General features: G+C 47.8%; 1 long non-coding RNA gene across 1 annotated transcript; it reads right to left on the reverse strand.

The window, feature by feature from the left end:
* Positions 1–1,017: 1,017 nt before the first annotated feature.
* On the reverse strand, positions 1,018–15,541 carry LOC309618438. Its single transcript, XR_014238480.1, has 4 exons — positions 8,744–15,541; positions 5,374–5,520; positions 4,231–4,384; positions 1,018–3,535 (listed from the first exon to the last, which is right to left on the reverse strand). It is a non-coding gene; the product is annotated as an uncharacterized lncRNA (long non-coding RNA).
* Positions 15,542–16,181: the final 640 nt, after the last annotated feature.

Below are 16,181 nucleotides of genomic sequence, written 5' to 3' on the forward strand. Positions count from 1 at the left end.
AAGCAGGGGCCAGAGGAGAACACCCTGTGAAGGATCACCTGGCTGGGTGAGCTGGGGCAATCATCTCGACCTCCCTGAGCCTCAGTTTTTCCTTTAGAGACCTGGGAGATGGTGTTCTTGGTCTCTAGCCACATTCACGTCCCACAGAATCTTCCTTCTCTATCACCTTGGATGAGCCTCAGCGTGGGGGATGAATGAGGAGGGGTTAAGAAGAGGGAAAAGTGGGAGACGGGCAGGTAGAAAGACTAGAACTGGAGTGCTGGAGCTGGCTCCCACCAGCTGGTGAGATTAGTGCATCTCCTCCCAGCACTGCTTTCAGTGACATGTTGGTAGTTTGAAATCAGTCACGGTGGGAGGGTTTACACCAGAAATTGACAAATGCTACAAATCAGAAGCTACTCCCCTCTACTCCGTGCCCCTCCCCCTAATCCAGCTGTTCAACATTCACCAGCCCACCACTTGGCAAAGAACCAGTGATTAAAATAATAAAGCTCAGACAAGACCGAGACTCTCCTTTGTGGCTGTCGGAGGGCTCCAGGGAGGGAGGCCCTAGAGGACAGGGCCCCGGGGGAGGGGGAGGAGCAGGCATTGACCTGTCCTCGCTCTGGGACCCCTTAGCTCACACTCCTGGAACCCTGTGTCTGTGTCCAGCACTAGACCAGAGCCTTACAGAACATCCCTAACACAGCAGCTCTGTGAGCCAGACCTGACCACTCCCCCCCCCCCTCCATTTTATCCTGAGTTCTAATACTTAGTTCTTATTATTTGATTCAGTAATTCCCCTGCTAGGAATTCATCTTGAGGGATGTGCTCACGATGCATGTTCATTCAGGGATGGTCATCACTGTGTAATTTATAATAGGGGGAAAATTGAACCTAATGTCCTGCAGTAGGTTTGCTCTGTTCCTTGAAACATTGGGCAAACGTTGAAAGTAGAACATTTTTGAGGACTTTTTAATGACACGAGGAAATATTTTTGATATAATGTTAGATATAAAAAACAGCATACAAAAGTCACACAGTATGGTATCAATGTTTATGTATACATACATAGAAAAAGAATGGGAAGAAAGTACACCACAATATCAACAGTTTTATCTCTAGGTGATAGATTGGGGTCATTTTTCTTTCTTTCTCTCTTTTTTTTTAGGAATTAAAACTATAAACATTATTCACCAAGTTTTGCTCTTGAGATATATGCACTTTGCCGTGTTATGTGCTAATACCTCATTTAAAAGTTTTTAAAATTTATACATTTGATACACCAGAAACCAATAGCAGTTGCCAAGGTAGAAGAAAAATGGTGTGGTTATAAAACAGGAGTGAGAGGAAGGCATTACCAGGGATTGAACCCAGGCCCTCAGCAGTGAAAGCACAGAGTCCTAACCACTGGACCACCAGGGAATTCCCCCATTTGCATCTCTTGAATTGAAATCATATGAATGTATCACAAAGACGGGTTGATTACATATTTAAAAAATAGAGAATAAGCATTCATGAGTTCTTTAACAAGAGAAAAAAATGTTAATTTCCAAAACCATCCCCAGTTTACAGATGAGGGTATGGAGGTTCACAGAGGTGGGGCAGCTGCCCAGAGTCACCCAGCCAGGAGGTAGTTCCAAGCCCAGGGCTCATCCAGTGGCAGCCATCGCCGACTGTGTTTGGGGCTTCAAGTTTACAAATTACTGCTTCCCTATAGACTCATTATTCATTATAGATGCAGAAGCTGAAAATACTCAAGTTTAGAGCTCACCTCCCTCACCCCACCGTCATCTAGAGCGTTGGCTCCCAGCTTCCCGCCTGGCACCCTTCTTCCCCCACCGCACCAGGCAGGCAGGCAGGCACAGCCTCCACAGCAGTCTGTAAGGCAGAGATCCCCTAGACTGCCCCTCTGAGGCCCAGGAGGGCAATCACTTTCCCCACCCCAGCCCACCCCAGCCCACCATATGTCTCCCTAAGGACTAGAATCCATGGAAAAGTCTGGAACCTCAGGCAGGAAGAAGGAAGGGCTCTCCCAGAGACAAGAAGCAGCATCTGGAACAGTTTCTGCTTTGGAGCAGGCGTGCAGTCATTAGGAGGGCTTTGGCATGTTTGGGGGCAATAACTGCATATTTTCTCCAGGGTGCATCATTAACCGCTTCTGCTCAGAATGTAATGAGTGTGTTTCCTATGAGGTGGGGATGTTTACACTCCTCCCAGGCCTGCCTGGGCTGCTCTTCTGTCATCTGCTTGGCCTTAGGCTCCAGGCCTTCCTATTTTTAGATGGATCCAACAGCGTTAGGACCAGCCGCTGAATGCAACTGTGAGCGTGGATTTCGTGATGGGACCAAGGACCAATGGGGCAGCCTACTAGGGGAAGAATCATTCATTCCAGGGCTTTACTGTGGTCAGAAGTCACTTCTTTTCATCCCTGTTCAAAGACTCCACCCTGGGGATTTTCCAAGCTTTAAAAAGTGGAGTTTTTTCTTGTTTTCCCAGAAGTTACATAGGTGGAAAATACAAATAAGGTCATCTCCTGTGTCCCCTCCCCTCCGGCCCCAGGCAGCTACTTTCTCTCATTCTCTTTTGGACCCTTACAAAGGCAGGTTCTTCTGCCTGGAATGCTCTTCCTCCTCTCTCCGCGCCCACCCCCATCTAAAAAACTCAGCTCCCGCCACCTCCTCCAGGAAGACTTACAAATGAGGATATGTCTCCTTCTCTGACATCCCCAGTTTTTGTGCTTCCCTCTGTCACAGCCATTACCACACTCAGTACTGAATGGTTGCTTAACTCCCTCCCCTGCCTAACTCTGAGTCTTGAGAACCGAGGATGGGAATTATTCCTTTGCCAAGAGTCTCAGTGTCCAACATAGGGCCAGGGACAGAATAGATGCACAAGGGATGCTGACTGACTAATTGATGGAAAGAATAAATTAATGAACATAGTAATAGAGCATCAGAGATAAAGGGGGAAGGATGCAGCCCCATTATTTTTTTTTTAATTAATTTATTTATTTTTTGGCTGCGTTGGGTTTTTGTTGCTGCTCGCGGGCTTTCTTTAGTTGTGTTGAGCGGGGGCTACTCTTCGTTGCGGTGCGCGGGCTTCTCATGGCGGTGGCTTCTCTTGTTGCGGAGCACGGGCTCTAGGCGCACGGGCTTCAGTAGTTGTGGCATGTGGGCTCAGTAGTTGTGGCTCGCGGGCTCCAGAGAGCAGGCTCTGTAGTTGTGGTGCACGCACTTAGTTGCTCCGCGGCATGTGGGATCTTCCTGGACCAGGGCTCGAACCCATGTCCCCTGCATTGGCAGGTGGATTCTTAACCACTGTGCCACCAGGGAAGCCCCCCCCATTATTTTATAGATAAGGATACTGAGGCTTAGAAAGGGAAGGGAGAAGGTATTATCAGGAGCTGTTGGTTCGTGGCAAGGATGTAACTGGATTTAGTGATGTCTGGAACCAAGTACTCAAACATCCTCTTCATGTCAGCATCACTTTTCCAGACCACTTTCTCCACAAGGTTGGGGACCTGGCTGTTGGCAAGCTTCCTGCTCTCACAATTCTGCAAACAGAGACAAAAGGGCAGCAGTTAGAAAAACGCCCCCGAGAAGCACTTTGAATGATCCAATTTGGGACCCATGCTCACTCCTTGCAAATCACTATCAGAGGATGGCAGCCCCCAACTAAAGGAGAAGCAATTCTCCCAAACACATGAAGGCATCACAGTCATGACCCTTGGGGGAAATCACTGTGAGCAGGGCAGCCACCCCAATTTAAATCTACGAGTCACTAGTATTTCTTGAGCGTCTCTGTACCCAACCCTTGTAAGATATTTTCATGCCCATCTCTTACAATAACTCTGTGAGGTAGATATCATTATCCCATTTCATAAATGAGAAAACTGAGATTCAAAAAGGGTAATTGGCCCAAAGTCCAAGAGAGTTAGGGAGCCCAATAGAACACTTAGACCCACCCTCCTCGGTGTACAAATGAAGAAACTGCAACCCCAAGAGGAGGGTAGGGACTTGCCTGAAGTCACAGAGTAGGTCAGTGGGATAGTCTGGAACTGGAATTCATGAGCACATAGTCACATTACATTATTAGATACGTAACAGGCATCTTTGGGGTATCTGCTCTGCTCATGACAATTCCTTTCTCTCAGAACAGACCACTCACCAACCCCCAGGACTGTGAGGAATGACTCCCAGAGGGGTAGCCTGGCAGCCGTGTTAGCACCATGTGACCCCATTCCCCTACCAAAGCTGACTGGGCCAGAGTGGGACACCTGCTCCAATTGGTCCAATCACCCTCTCTTGGAAATGTGGAGATTCTTTCCACATGGCTGGACATGATGGGTGCTGTGAACTGTCATGTTTTCCCCCATCTGATCACAGGGGCAGAGAAGGCCAGTCTGGGAAAAGAAAAGAGCAAAGAGGCAGAGATAGAGGTGGGGAGAACTCCCCCCCCCCGCCCGGGGTCTTGAGCTAGGTCAAGTCCTTTCCTGCGTTAGGTCACTTGAGTCCCTTGTAATCAATCCCCCTTTCTTTGTTTAAACAGACTCTAGTGGATTTCTTTTTTTTTTAATTAATTTTTATTGGAGTGTAGTTGATTTACAATGTTGTGTTAGTTTCTGCTGTACAGCAAAGTGAATCAGTTATACATATGCATATATTAAACAGACTCTAGTGAATTTCTTGTTGTGAAAATAGCATCATTCTACAGCATGTGACAAAGCACCTTTACTGAAAAGGGGTCATTGAGTGAAGCCACATGGTTACTTCAGGCATTTCAGGTGATCTGATGAGGAGGCCACAGTGAGGTGGAGTGGTTAGGAGGGCTTCCCTGGAGGAAGCAGGACTCCTCTGTCCTTGAAGGATGAGATGCATGTAAGCAGGGCGAGGAGAGGCAGGAGCACATCCAGGGGACACTTGAGATGATGCAAGAGAGGCTAATTTGAAGGAGTCGAATGTAGGGCCAAGCAGGGCAGTGAAGTAGCAAACAAGAAAGACAGTGGTCTTCTGGTCCCCTAGGAGCCATCCAAAGCCATCCGAGGTGTCCGGCGGATGCAGGGAAGGATTGGGAGGCATTAGCCCCTGGGAGGGTTCCTCAGGGCTGGTTACAAACCGAACCGCTGTGGTGAAAGCAATTACATCACACCTGTGCTCTAGGCTGACATCAGGCATTTTGCCATCTCCTGCCGGCCCCTCACTCTCCCGCCTCTGTGACTTTGCGCAGTTCTACCAGCCTAGGAGCCCTTCCATCCAATCTCAGCCCAGCTTAAAGGCTACCTTATCCCAAAGCCTTTCCTGTCACCACCCTCAATCCCCAAAGTGTAATCCAGGTTTTCTTTCTGCAGGTTCCCTCTTGGACCCTCTACTGTGTAGTTTATATAGTAATTACCTGTGCAAGTATCTGTTGTCCCCAATAGAATGTGAGCCCTGAGGCCAGGACTCAGATCTGATTCATCGCTTCTCCGTTGCTTAACACTGGAGCCGGCCCACAGTACGCGAGAGTTTGCCACACGCCTGAGTGTAGCCGCTGTCCACGCTAACCACGGGAAGAAGTGATGTGTTTGCTGCCTCCTACCAACCTCCCTCCCCCACTTACCAATCAGGAGAGAGAGCAGGATGTGAGTGAGCAGGGATTCGTCATCCCATGGTGGGGGGCGCTGTGGAGCCGGGAGCTGTGTGTGGATATGCGTGTGCGTGTGTGTGTGTGCGCGCGAACAGGTGTGTGTGCGCGCAAACACGTGTATGTGCGTGCATGGGTCTGTGCTGGGAGCTCTCTCTAGGTTGTCAGTCAAGGAGGGCTCCTCCCAGAGCCTGGCAGTTGGCAACACTAGTTGTGTCACTAGCTTTGTCAGCCATCCCCCACCCCAAGCTTCATTCTAGTCACATGGTCCTATGATGGGTCAGCAGGCATCGGCCCGGAGGCTGATGGGAGATGTAGTCAATAGCTCCAAAGCCAACCCTGTTTGGCCCGGAGCCCAGGAGGGGCTGGGGCTCAGCAGAAATCAGTCTAATCCTCTGTCACATGCTGCCCCCAAAGGTCCTGTTCATGTCTGTTAACCTGCAGTTGACATTCAGGTTGATTAGATGCTTCCCTTCCTCATACTGCTCCCCAAGGCTGTGAGGGGCCAGGAGAGAAGGCGGAGCAGCTATTTGAAAAGAGACTGGATGTTGAAAAGTTCAACAGAGAAGAAAGGGGCTGGAAAGGAGCTGGCACTCACCAAGCACCTACAGGCTCCGGCTCTAACAAATATTTCATCCCTTCCTCCCGGCAGGCCTAGTTATCCCTTCTCCAGCCCACAGACAAGGAACCTAGTGCTCTGGCCCTGAGGTGGCTTGCCCCAGGGTGAGTGGCTGGGAAGAGGCAGAGGAGGGGGGACTTGAACCCAGTTTGCGGACGGCCGCCCTCTCGTCACAGAGTCCCGTTGCCTTTAGAGGGTCTAGAGGTGGCACCCCAAACTTCTCCAGCACCTTTTCCTCCTGAAGCTTTGCGGCCCAAACCCTCATCACCCTACATGTCCAATCCTCTCGCAAACAGAGGATTCTTGCGCCAAATTTCCGCCAACTGGCCTGTCTGGCCTGTGGTCAGATCACCCTCATTCCACCTGCCGCGTTCCCGCCAGCGTTTACCACAGTTGAGTCACTTAGTCCTACAGGTGACTATTTGCCTAACGTCTGCCTCTGCCACCAGACTCTAAGTTCCACAAGGGTGGGGGCTTTATCTTTTTCTCTGCTCTCTCCACATGGTTCATGGTTCATTCACTCAACAGATATTTATTGAGCACCTACCATGTGACAGCTGCTGTGCTAAGTGTTTGAATATAATCGTGAAAAAAAAAAGACAAAAACCCCTGCCCTTTGGAGCTTACCTTCTAGTGTAGAGAGACAACCAGCAAATCTTAGAGTGGACTGTATCTCAGAAGGTAATGAGCATGACGGACAGAAATAAAGTTGGGGAGGATAATAGAGTAGGGGTGCAATTTTACGTAGGGAGGTGAGGAAAGGCCTGGAAGGAAGTGAGGGAGGGAGGCATTTGGATATACTGGGGAAGGGCCTTCCTGGCAGTGGGAATAGCAAGGGCAAAAGCGCTGAGGTGGGAGGGTCCCTGGTGTTTTCCAGGAACAGCAAGGAGGGCCAGCGTGGCTGGAGCACAGTGGGCGAAGGGCGGGACATGCGAGCCGTGCAGGAGCCGCCTTCCCTTTGATTTGGAGAGTGATCTGATTCAGGTTTTAAAAGCACCACTCTGGCTACTGTGGTAAGAATTGGTAGTTTCTGATGCACGTCAGGGATTTAATAGATATTTTTGAATGAATGAGTAGAGGAGAATGAGAGGGAAGAAAGAAAGGAATTGCTATCGAGGGGAGAAGCTGGAGACGCAAACCCAGAGGACAGTTCTAACCTTGACACTCAGTGATTCTGAGTCCAGTTATGAGGCAGTGAAAGGCAAGAGACTTCTGCTGAGCTGAGTGTGAAGCTTCTCCCTGCCAGGCTACCTTAGTAGATGTCCTGGGAGGTCAGAACACCTTGTCGTGGGAGGTGTGCAAATCAAGATGGATGGCCTCAGGAGAACCTGAGAGCTGCGGCTTTCCAGGGACTAGGGACAGCCTGTGTTCTCACCTCCGCATCTCCCCTCCCCTCCCGTCCTTTAGCTCAGACGTCGCTAGTGGGTGCAGCAAGATTCCTCTCTCTCCTCCTTGAGGACCTCCATCTGACCCTCAGGGATGTCAGGCCCTCTGGCATTTGGTCTACCTTCCTTAGGCAATACCAATGACAAAGAGGTCCAGGGAGCAGGCCTGTGAGGAAACACTGCTGCCGAGCATTTGGAGCCGTATTTGCTTGGGCCAGGAGGCTGTCCAGGGTGGCAGGCTCTCTGTGGGCAGAGTCCTGGATTCCAGGGAGCCAAGGCCAAGGCAGGCCAGGAATTCCTTGCCTTAATTTTTGCCTCTAATTCCTCCCAGAAATGAGGCATGTCAGTCCTCAAATTCTTGGGTTTTTACGAGGCGATTATGGTGATTACTGTAAATCTCCCGTGTGTTGTTTTCAAAGGGGCAATTAAGTGGAGGAACCAGGCACCATTTTCATTTCTCATTAAGTGATTAGGGTTTGTTTGGCAAATCCCAACATCTGTGGCCAGAGGCAGGCTCTGCCGAGCTTGACTTGGGCAGTGCACGGCCTCCACACACGGTAAGCGTCCAGCACTTCCCTTCTGCCCCAGCTTCTCCTAGCGTGAAGGAGTTGGAAGGAATCCTTTCAGTGTGCAGACGAGGAAACTGAGGCACAGAATGGGGAACCAACCCACTAATACCGCGCCACTAGCAAGCTCTAGAGCCAGGTTCTGCCTCCCAGCGGGGGACTCCAGGCAGTACACCATGCTTCCTACCTAAAGAAGGAGTTTTCAATAAACTTGTTCCCACTGAGGCAGCTTCGCTTCTGGAAGGAGCAGTGAAGGTTCCGTCTTTAGCATGGGGTCATTTTCCCACCTGATTGTTCTTCCCCCTAGAACCACCACCACATCAACAAAGTATAGCCTATAGCCGACGCTGTTGGTTGCCCAAACGACAGCGATTCCCAGCCTCCTATTCCTTTGCCTACCTCCCACTAAAGAGGCTGTACCCAGCCTGTCCAGTGGTTAGGAGAGGCTGTGTGACCCAGTTCTGGGAGAACTGAGTGAGAATATGGGGGGATTCTGCTGGGTGACTTCTGGGTAAGATATTCCTCCCCCTTAAAGTCACTCAAGGAGAAAGACTTTGGTCTGTACTTACTTCCTTACTTCTGCTTTTAGATGTGGTTGTTTGTAATGGTGCTCGTAGTTGAGGAGGCCATCTTGTAACTTGAGGCTACAGGCGAGAGGAAGAAAGCCAACTGTTCCAGTCATCTTTTACTATGTAACAAATTACCTCCCCAAATTCAGTTATCTTAAAACAGCAACTAAGTATTATCTTTCACCATTCTGCAGGTTGACTGGACTCAACTAGATGGTTCTCACTTGAGGTCTCTTATGAGGTTACAATCTGGTGGAGGCTCGGGCAGGAGTCATCTAAAGGCTCACATGGTCTGGATGTCCTAGATGGCTCACTCACATAGCTGGCGGTTGATGCTGGATGTCCAGGGAGAGCTCAGCCAGGGCTCTTGACCAGGACACCTGCACATGGCCCCTTCATGTGGCTTGGGTGACCCCCAGCATGGCTGCTGGTTTCCAAGGGCAAGTGTTTCAAGCACTAAGCATTTTAAGAGGCCCAGACAGATGCTGCAAGGCTTATGACCTGACCTTGAAAGTTCAAAATGTCATTTCTACCACATTATATTGGTTAAGCTAGTCACTATGGCCAGCCCAGATTCAAGGGGAAGAGAATTAGATTCTACCTCTTTTTTTTTTTTAATTTTTATTGAAGTATAGTTAATTTACAATGTTGTGTTAATTTCTGCTGTACAGCAAAGTGACTCAGTTATAGATATATACATTCTCTTTCATATTCTTTTCCATTATGGTTTATCACAGGATATGAATATAGTTCCCTGTGCTATACAGTAGAACCTTGTTGTTTATCCATCCTATACATGCTAGTTTGCATCTGCTAATCCCAAACTCCCAATCCTTCCCTCCCCCACTCCCCCTCCCCTTTGGCAACCACAAGTCTGTTCTCTGTAAGTCTGTTTCTGTTTTGTAGATATGTTCATTTGTGTCATAGTTTAGATTCCACATATAAATGATATCATATGGCATTTGTCTTTCTCTGCTTGACTTACTTCGCTTAGTATGATAATCTCTAGGTCCATCCATGTTGCTGCAAATGGCATTATTTCACTCTTCTTTGGCTGAGTAATACTCCATTGTATATATATATACCACATCTTCTTTATCCATGACTCCACCTCTTAATGAAGGCATGGCAAGGTCACATTGCAGAAGAGCAAGTGGCATGGGAGATACTGTTGCCTCCATCTTTGGAAAATGTAATCTACCATACCTACACCCTGAGGACGATGATGTGGAAGATGGAAAGGGTCATGGTCCTTGTTACCTATGAGCCACCACACAGCCTCTGGACTTAAGTAAGCAAATAATGTTCTAAAGGTTTAAGCAAGAGTGAGTTGGATCTTCTGTCAAAGTCCAGGCCCAGGGGCAGGGGTTGTAGTGCAGAGAAGCAGCAGCCGCTCTCCAGCCACAGTTGGGCCGTCTCAGTCCTCTGGGAGAGTCACATTTGTGCTATTATCATCAGTGAGTAACATGGGAGCATTTTAGGGCCTCGAGGCATAGAAGACCCGCACTCACACCTGAGGTAGAACTTCCCTAAACTACGCCCTAGAACTGAGATCCCACCATTCACTCTTCATTTGTTAGGTCTGAACCAATGGGGACTGTGTTCTCTGAAGTTCTCACCCTCTGACAGGCACCTCAGAGTAAAGGAGTTTACGGTCCTTTCCTGAGGAGGAGAGAGCCTTGATGGGTGAGGAAGACGTGCCTGGGGCTAGGAGAGGAGAGAGTGTGCACAGGAGACACACTTGGAGGACCTCACAATTGGGCCAGTGCTGTAATTAGAGGGATAATAAGGAAGAGCTTGGGCTGACATGTCCTTGAGGATGATAAATTGACTGCTTGTTTTATGCCCCTTTTGCTTGAGAGACTTCTATTGATAAAATGACTATTAAGGAATACAAAGGATGCAAACCACAACAATAAAGATAATGGGTGAGGTAACCTCAGGAGACAAGCTATTACAACAGAACAATACAAAGCAGGTGGAGGAGTGGTAACTGATGCAGGAGGGCAGAGAAAGTCTTAGGACAGAGTGTTCGGAGAGGAAGATACAGCCAAGGAAGGAGGCAGCCTGTCTTGGCAGAACCAGCAAGACACAGAGCTTAAAACAGGGGATTAATTAAAAATCGACATTGGACAGTCTCTCCTCAACCCCAGGCACAGAGCACCAAGAGGTCAGGGTCTACTCTCCAGGGGGAGATCGGGGGGTGGGGGGGGGCGCTTCTGGAGCAATCTATTGTCCCCAGATGAAAGACCTTCATGTTCTGGTATCGGGGTGGGAGTAGGGGAAGCAAGTCCTCTACTATAGACTGACTGACTGCCCAGTCAACCTGAGGCATGCACACTAGTTAACAGCAAGCTCTTTAGTTCTTCATTTGTAAATATGAATGGACAGCCAAGGATTACCAAACATTTGAGGAAAGCCACCAAACTGAAAGAGTAAGACAAATAAAATGACCCCAAAGGAAATGGAAATAATGCAAGGACCAGAAAAGAACTAAAAAAAAAAAAAAAAGAAAAAGAAAAGTTCTACACTCAATAGAATCCTTATAGAGATTCAAGGAGACAGTGTATCCATAAAATAAAAACTAGATGGCATGAAGAAAAAAGAAACAACCAGACAACAAGAGAGAGCTCTTGAAAATCTAAATATATATTTCAAATTTTAGTAGGTTTCAATGTTTTCAAGTTAAGGAAATTTCTCAGAGAGTGAAATAAAAAGATAAGAAGGTAGAAAATATGAGAGAAAATATGAGACATAAAGGACCAATACACGAAGTTAAAAATCTAACAAATGGGAATTCTAGCAAAAACAGATAAAAATGGAGAAATTATTTAAAAGTTACCTAAGAAAATTTCCCTTGAACAAAGTTCACAAAGTCTCCATATTAAAAGAGCTCAATATGTGCCCCCAAAATGAATGAAAAAATGATCTGCCCTTGGGTACCATATCCTGACTTTTTAAATACAGGGAGATAAAGAGAAGATCTAAAAGCTTTCAGATGGGAGAAAGATAAAAATAAAGAAAAAAAGGTCACAAAGGAATGGTAATCAGAGTGACTTCAGAATTCTCACAGCAGCAACACAGGATGCTAGAAGTTAGTAGAGAAATGCTTCAAAGTGCTGAGGGAACATAGTCGTATGAACCATCAACTATACAGATATAGTAAAGACATAGGGAGACACGCCAGGAGAATATTTACATCCTATGCATTCTTCCTCAGGTGGTTACTTGGGAGGGTGTGGGTGTGCTCTAGACAAACATGGACATAAACCATGGAAGTGGGAAACATGTTTCAAAAAAGGGTGGACCCCACACAGAAAGCTGTGAAAGGAAGTTAAAGTGATGGATGTCCAGCAGGCTTGGACACGAGCTGATCACATTACAGCATGAGAACAGAGGGCCTTGGAAGGAAGTCTCTGGGGAGAGAGGAGGACTGGATGAAAGAGAGACTGGATAAATATGAGGGAGAGATAAAGGCAGTTAGGAATTTGAGGAAAAGAAAAAGGGGTGTAAGTAAGAATATGCAATCTAGGAACCCCCGGATCTGCAATGAACGATGATAACACAATTACATGAAAAACACAGTTTATTAGTTTCTAAGTTTTCAGATGCATCTATAAACAAAGCATAAAAGACTCGCTTGACCAGCTGGTGACAGAAGAGGAAGTCAGGGGTTTGAAGCGTGGGGAAGATTCTGTCTGCCTTTCTTGACTGGAAAATGGAGGGGACACATGGAAAGGATCTGAGCACAGCCTCTAGTGCCAAGAGTGCCCCATGACCAACAGTCACCAAGGAAACAGGAATCTCAGTCCTACAACCGCAAGGAATTGACTTCAGCCAACAGTGTGGAAGCTTGGAAGTGGATTCTTTCCTGAGCCTCCAGATGATACCTTGATTTCAGCTTTGTGATACTGTGAGCAGAGAACCCCGACTTCCGACGTACAAAACTGAGGTAACAAGTGGGTGTTCTTTAAAGTCCCCAAGTTTGTGATGATTTGTTAGGCAGCAATAGAAAACTAAAACACCTGGCATGCCCTTCCCCTCCCTGCTGCCCCCAAACTCTTACTTTATTTATGTCATAAGAGGTGTTTTAGCCTAGTGGCTAAGCTCTCAGACTGCAGATAGGCAGACACGGGTTAGAATTAGAATTTCACCTCTGAGGATGAGCAGTCACAAACACAGTAAACATTCAGTATACAGAACTATAATGATTGTTCTTATTCATTGTGAGTCTCAGTTCAGCTCTCACTCCCTCTGTAAATGTCTCCGACTCCCCACCTCACTCCTCTGGAAAGTTCATCACACCCTGCCCTGCACTTTGTACTTACTGTACTATTGCATGCTTCATGCTGTACTGGTTAAACGCCCTCACTGGACTAATTCGTTGAAGGGCAGAGATCTTGTCTATTCGGAGCCTGCCACAGCCCCTGTCATGAAGAAGGAGCTCTGAGAATGTTTATGGAGAAGGAACACAGAGGAACTTTCTAGACCCAGTGAGGAGGGCTGCTCAGGGAGGGGTGAGTTCTCTGTTACTAGGGTAGCTACCTGTCAGGGATGCTGAAAGGGGTTGACTTCTGCTTTGCTGTGTATTAAAGCTGGGATTTGTTTCATAAATGCACATAAAAAGCCGGGAGGCAGGTGCTAGAGGGTGACAGACCTCTCCAGCTGGGGTCAGTGGACGAGGCAGAGTCAGGTGTTGAGCTGGACATTAACTCATCCATTCAATTATTTTAACACGCATTGTTAACTTTGGCAGTCCTGCACAGGGAGATGCTGAAGTAGACTTTGAAAAGTAGGTGGGATTTTCACAGCTGCTCCTGGGAGAGAAGCTTTGGTAGAGGCTACATTATGATCAAGACCTGACAGATCCACTTCTCCAAAGAGCAGTCTGAGGACTGAGCAGGGGGCTCTGAAGTATATGTTCAGCTGGGAGGGAGGAGGGATGGAGACCTGTGCTTGTTTCAGTGGTTTGAGACAGGGACAAGGTGAGAATGAATACAGTGGGTCCTAGAAGGTTGGAGCTGGGAGCAAGGAGCCTCTCAGCTCTGTTCAGGGATCTGGAACAGGAAGATGCAGGCTTGTGGGTACAGAAACAACTGACGGGCTGACAGAACCAGCAAAAAAGTGGATGCAGTATGGATCCTGGGCGCCCCTTGGTGGCCACACTGAATAACTACACCCGATACCTCCCAGGCACAGCCAGTGCCCAGCTGAGTACTTTACTTACCTCTGGACTGGGAAGACCCACTCACCCACCTAGGAGGACCACTTGTTGCACTGGTGTCTGGGGTTGTGTGTCTGTGTGCCTTTGTGTCTGTGTGCCTGTGCTGCCCAACTGTGTAGGGGTATACATGGACATGAGTGCATGCATGTGCATTTGTCTACGTGTCTGAGTATGTGCACTGGTGCCTGTGACTGGGCACATGCGTTCGAGTTGTACGTCCACGTATGTACTAGGGGCTAGTACCCAAGCACGCATTTGTGTGCGCTGGTACCAGGATGTGAATCTGTATATTTGTATGTATGTGTATCTGTCGTCCCCTTGCTTATGTCTGAGTGCATGTGTATTAATGCAACTTTTGGGGCCTTGGCTTTCTTTTCTGTCACACATTGAAATAGTTAAGCTCCATAATCTTATTGTTTGTTTAAAGTTTGCTCTTGGATGCAGGCCTGTTCCAGAATAACTAGCAGATGCGAAAAGCATCCATTATGTATTTTTGCAATTAGCCGAAAACCCAGAAACTTTTTCATAAATAACAGACACAATTCTGTGGGTTGCTTATTGCTGGGAGCCGCCTCCTCTCCCCGGCTCGCCTGAGCCGGCCCCAGGCCCAGCCCCAACCAGGCCAAGCCAAGGAGGGTTTGCACACTGTCCCTAGTGAGATGGAAAAACCATTAAGTGTTCAGAATAGAACTCAAGGGACAGCTTACAGTGAGGAGGAGAAAGAGAAGAATAAAGAGGAGGGGTGAGAGGAGGAAAAGTGCAGCTTCCAAAATCTGAGAAGACTCTGTCACACTGGCTCATCCAGCCTAGCAGTTACCCAGCGTTCTGGTCTAGACCCAGCTAAACAGACACAGGACAAATCCACATTCTTTTACTTGTCTTTAAGGTTTGTCCATTGTATTTCTCCACCTTATCTTTGCATACTCCCATCTCCCATTGTTCGGAACATGGTCTCCCCTATGCCTCACGCATTCTCACTGCCATCCTTTTGCCAGTGCTGTTTCCCTCTCCTGGAATACACTTCTCCTCTTCTCCAATGCAAACCAGGCACCTCTTGACCACCAATAGCATTACCATCAGCAAACTTCTTTGAGTACCTATCCCAGGCACTGGGGAGGGGACCTGGAAAGCAGAAAGAAAAGCTTAGGGAAACTTCTCAGTATTTGAGTTCTTATGTGAAGGCACAGACTCTCATCATGTTCCTCCCTGCTACTATGGACAGAGAGCTGTTCTGTGTCCTGGGTTTCAGGAGGGACCAGAGAATGTGGCTGGGCTGCCAGGTGGACTTCAGACTGAGACTACAACTTGAACAGGATGGTCTGTGAAAGAAAGAATCGCTGGGCTAGAAGACACTAAAGCATCCCGCTGAGTAGAGTCCTAGGCTCTGCTTCCTCCAGTGATGGGGAGCTCATCAAGGCCTCAAGCAGATCAATTCACTGTTGGTCAGCTCTGACTTTCAAAGGTCTTCCTTATGTTGCTTCTGCTGCCCTTGCTCTGCCCTCAAGCCCACACTGAACACAGCTACTCCATCTTTCTTCAGAAGTCTAGAGAAAGTGACAGTGGCCCCCTGGGCTCGCCTTACCTTTCAAGACAGTGGCAGCTACTAAGAGAGATGAAGGCAGCTCTCCTATGTCAAGCTGGCGGCCATTTGACAACTTCCTTAGTGGGGGAACACTTGTGACCTTCTCGAAGTACTTCTCCTGCTTCAACCCATGAGCCTCAGGGATAGCAGGCTAGGCAACTGCTTGAGCTGTGAGCTTCCATTAAGGTTGTTATCAATTTGTCAATTCATCATGCACTGAGTACCTACACTATGCTAGGCACCGTGGAAACAAAGACCAAGAACACGTAGTCCCTTGCCCGTAAAGATTCAAGGCTGGGAGTTTCCAGTACTGTGTCTGGCCACTCTGTTTAGTACAGTGTTTCTCAAAGTATCAATATCAGCATCACCTGGAACTTTAAAAGGAATGCAAATTCTTGGACCATACCCCAGATCTACTGAACCAGAAACTCTGGGTGTGGGCCCAGCAATCTGGGTTTAAGAAGCCCTCCAAATGATTCTCATACGCTTGAAAGTCTGAGAACCACTGGTTTAGATTCACCTGGGGAGCCTTTAAAATTAATCAGAATTTCTGGGGTGGAGCCTGAGGCATTGATTTTTAAAAAATGGTTTAAAAGACGTTGACTAAAAGCTCAGCACACTGAATGAAATCC

The sequence above is a fragment of the Balaenoptera borealis genome (genome assembly GCF_965194805.1).
Source record: "Balaenoptera borealis genome assembly, chromosome: 1".
NCBI lineage: Eukaryota > Metazoa > Chordata > Mammalia > Artiodactyla > Balaenopteridae > Balaenoptera > Balaenoptera borealis.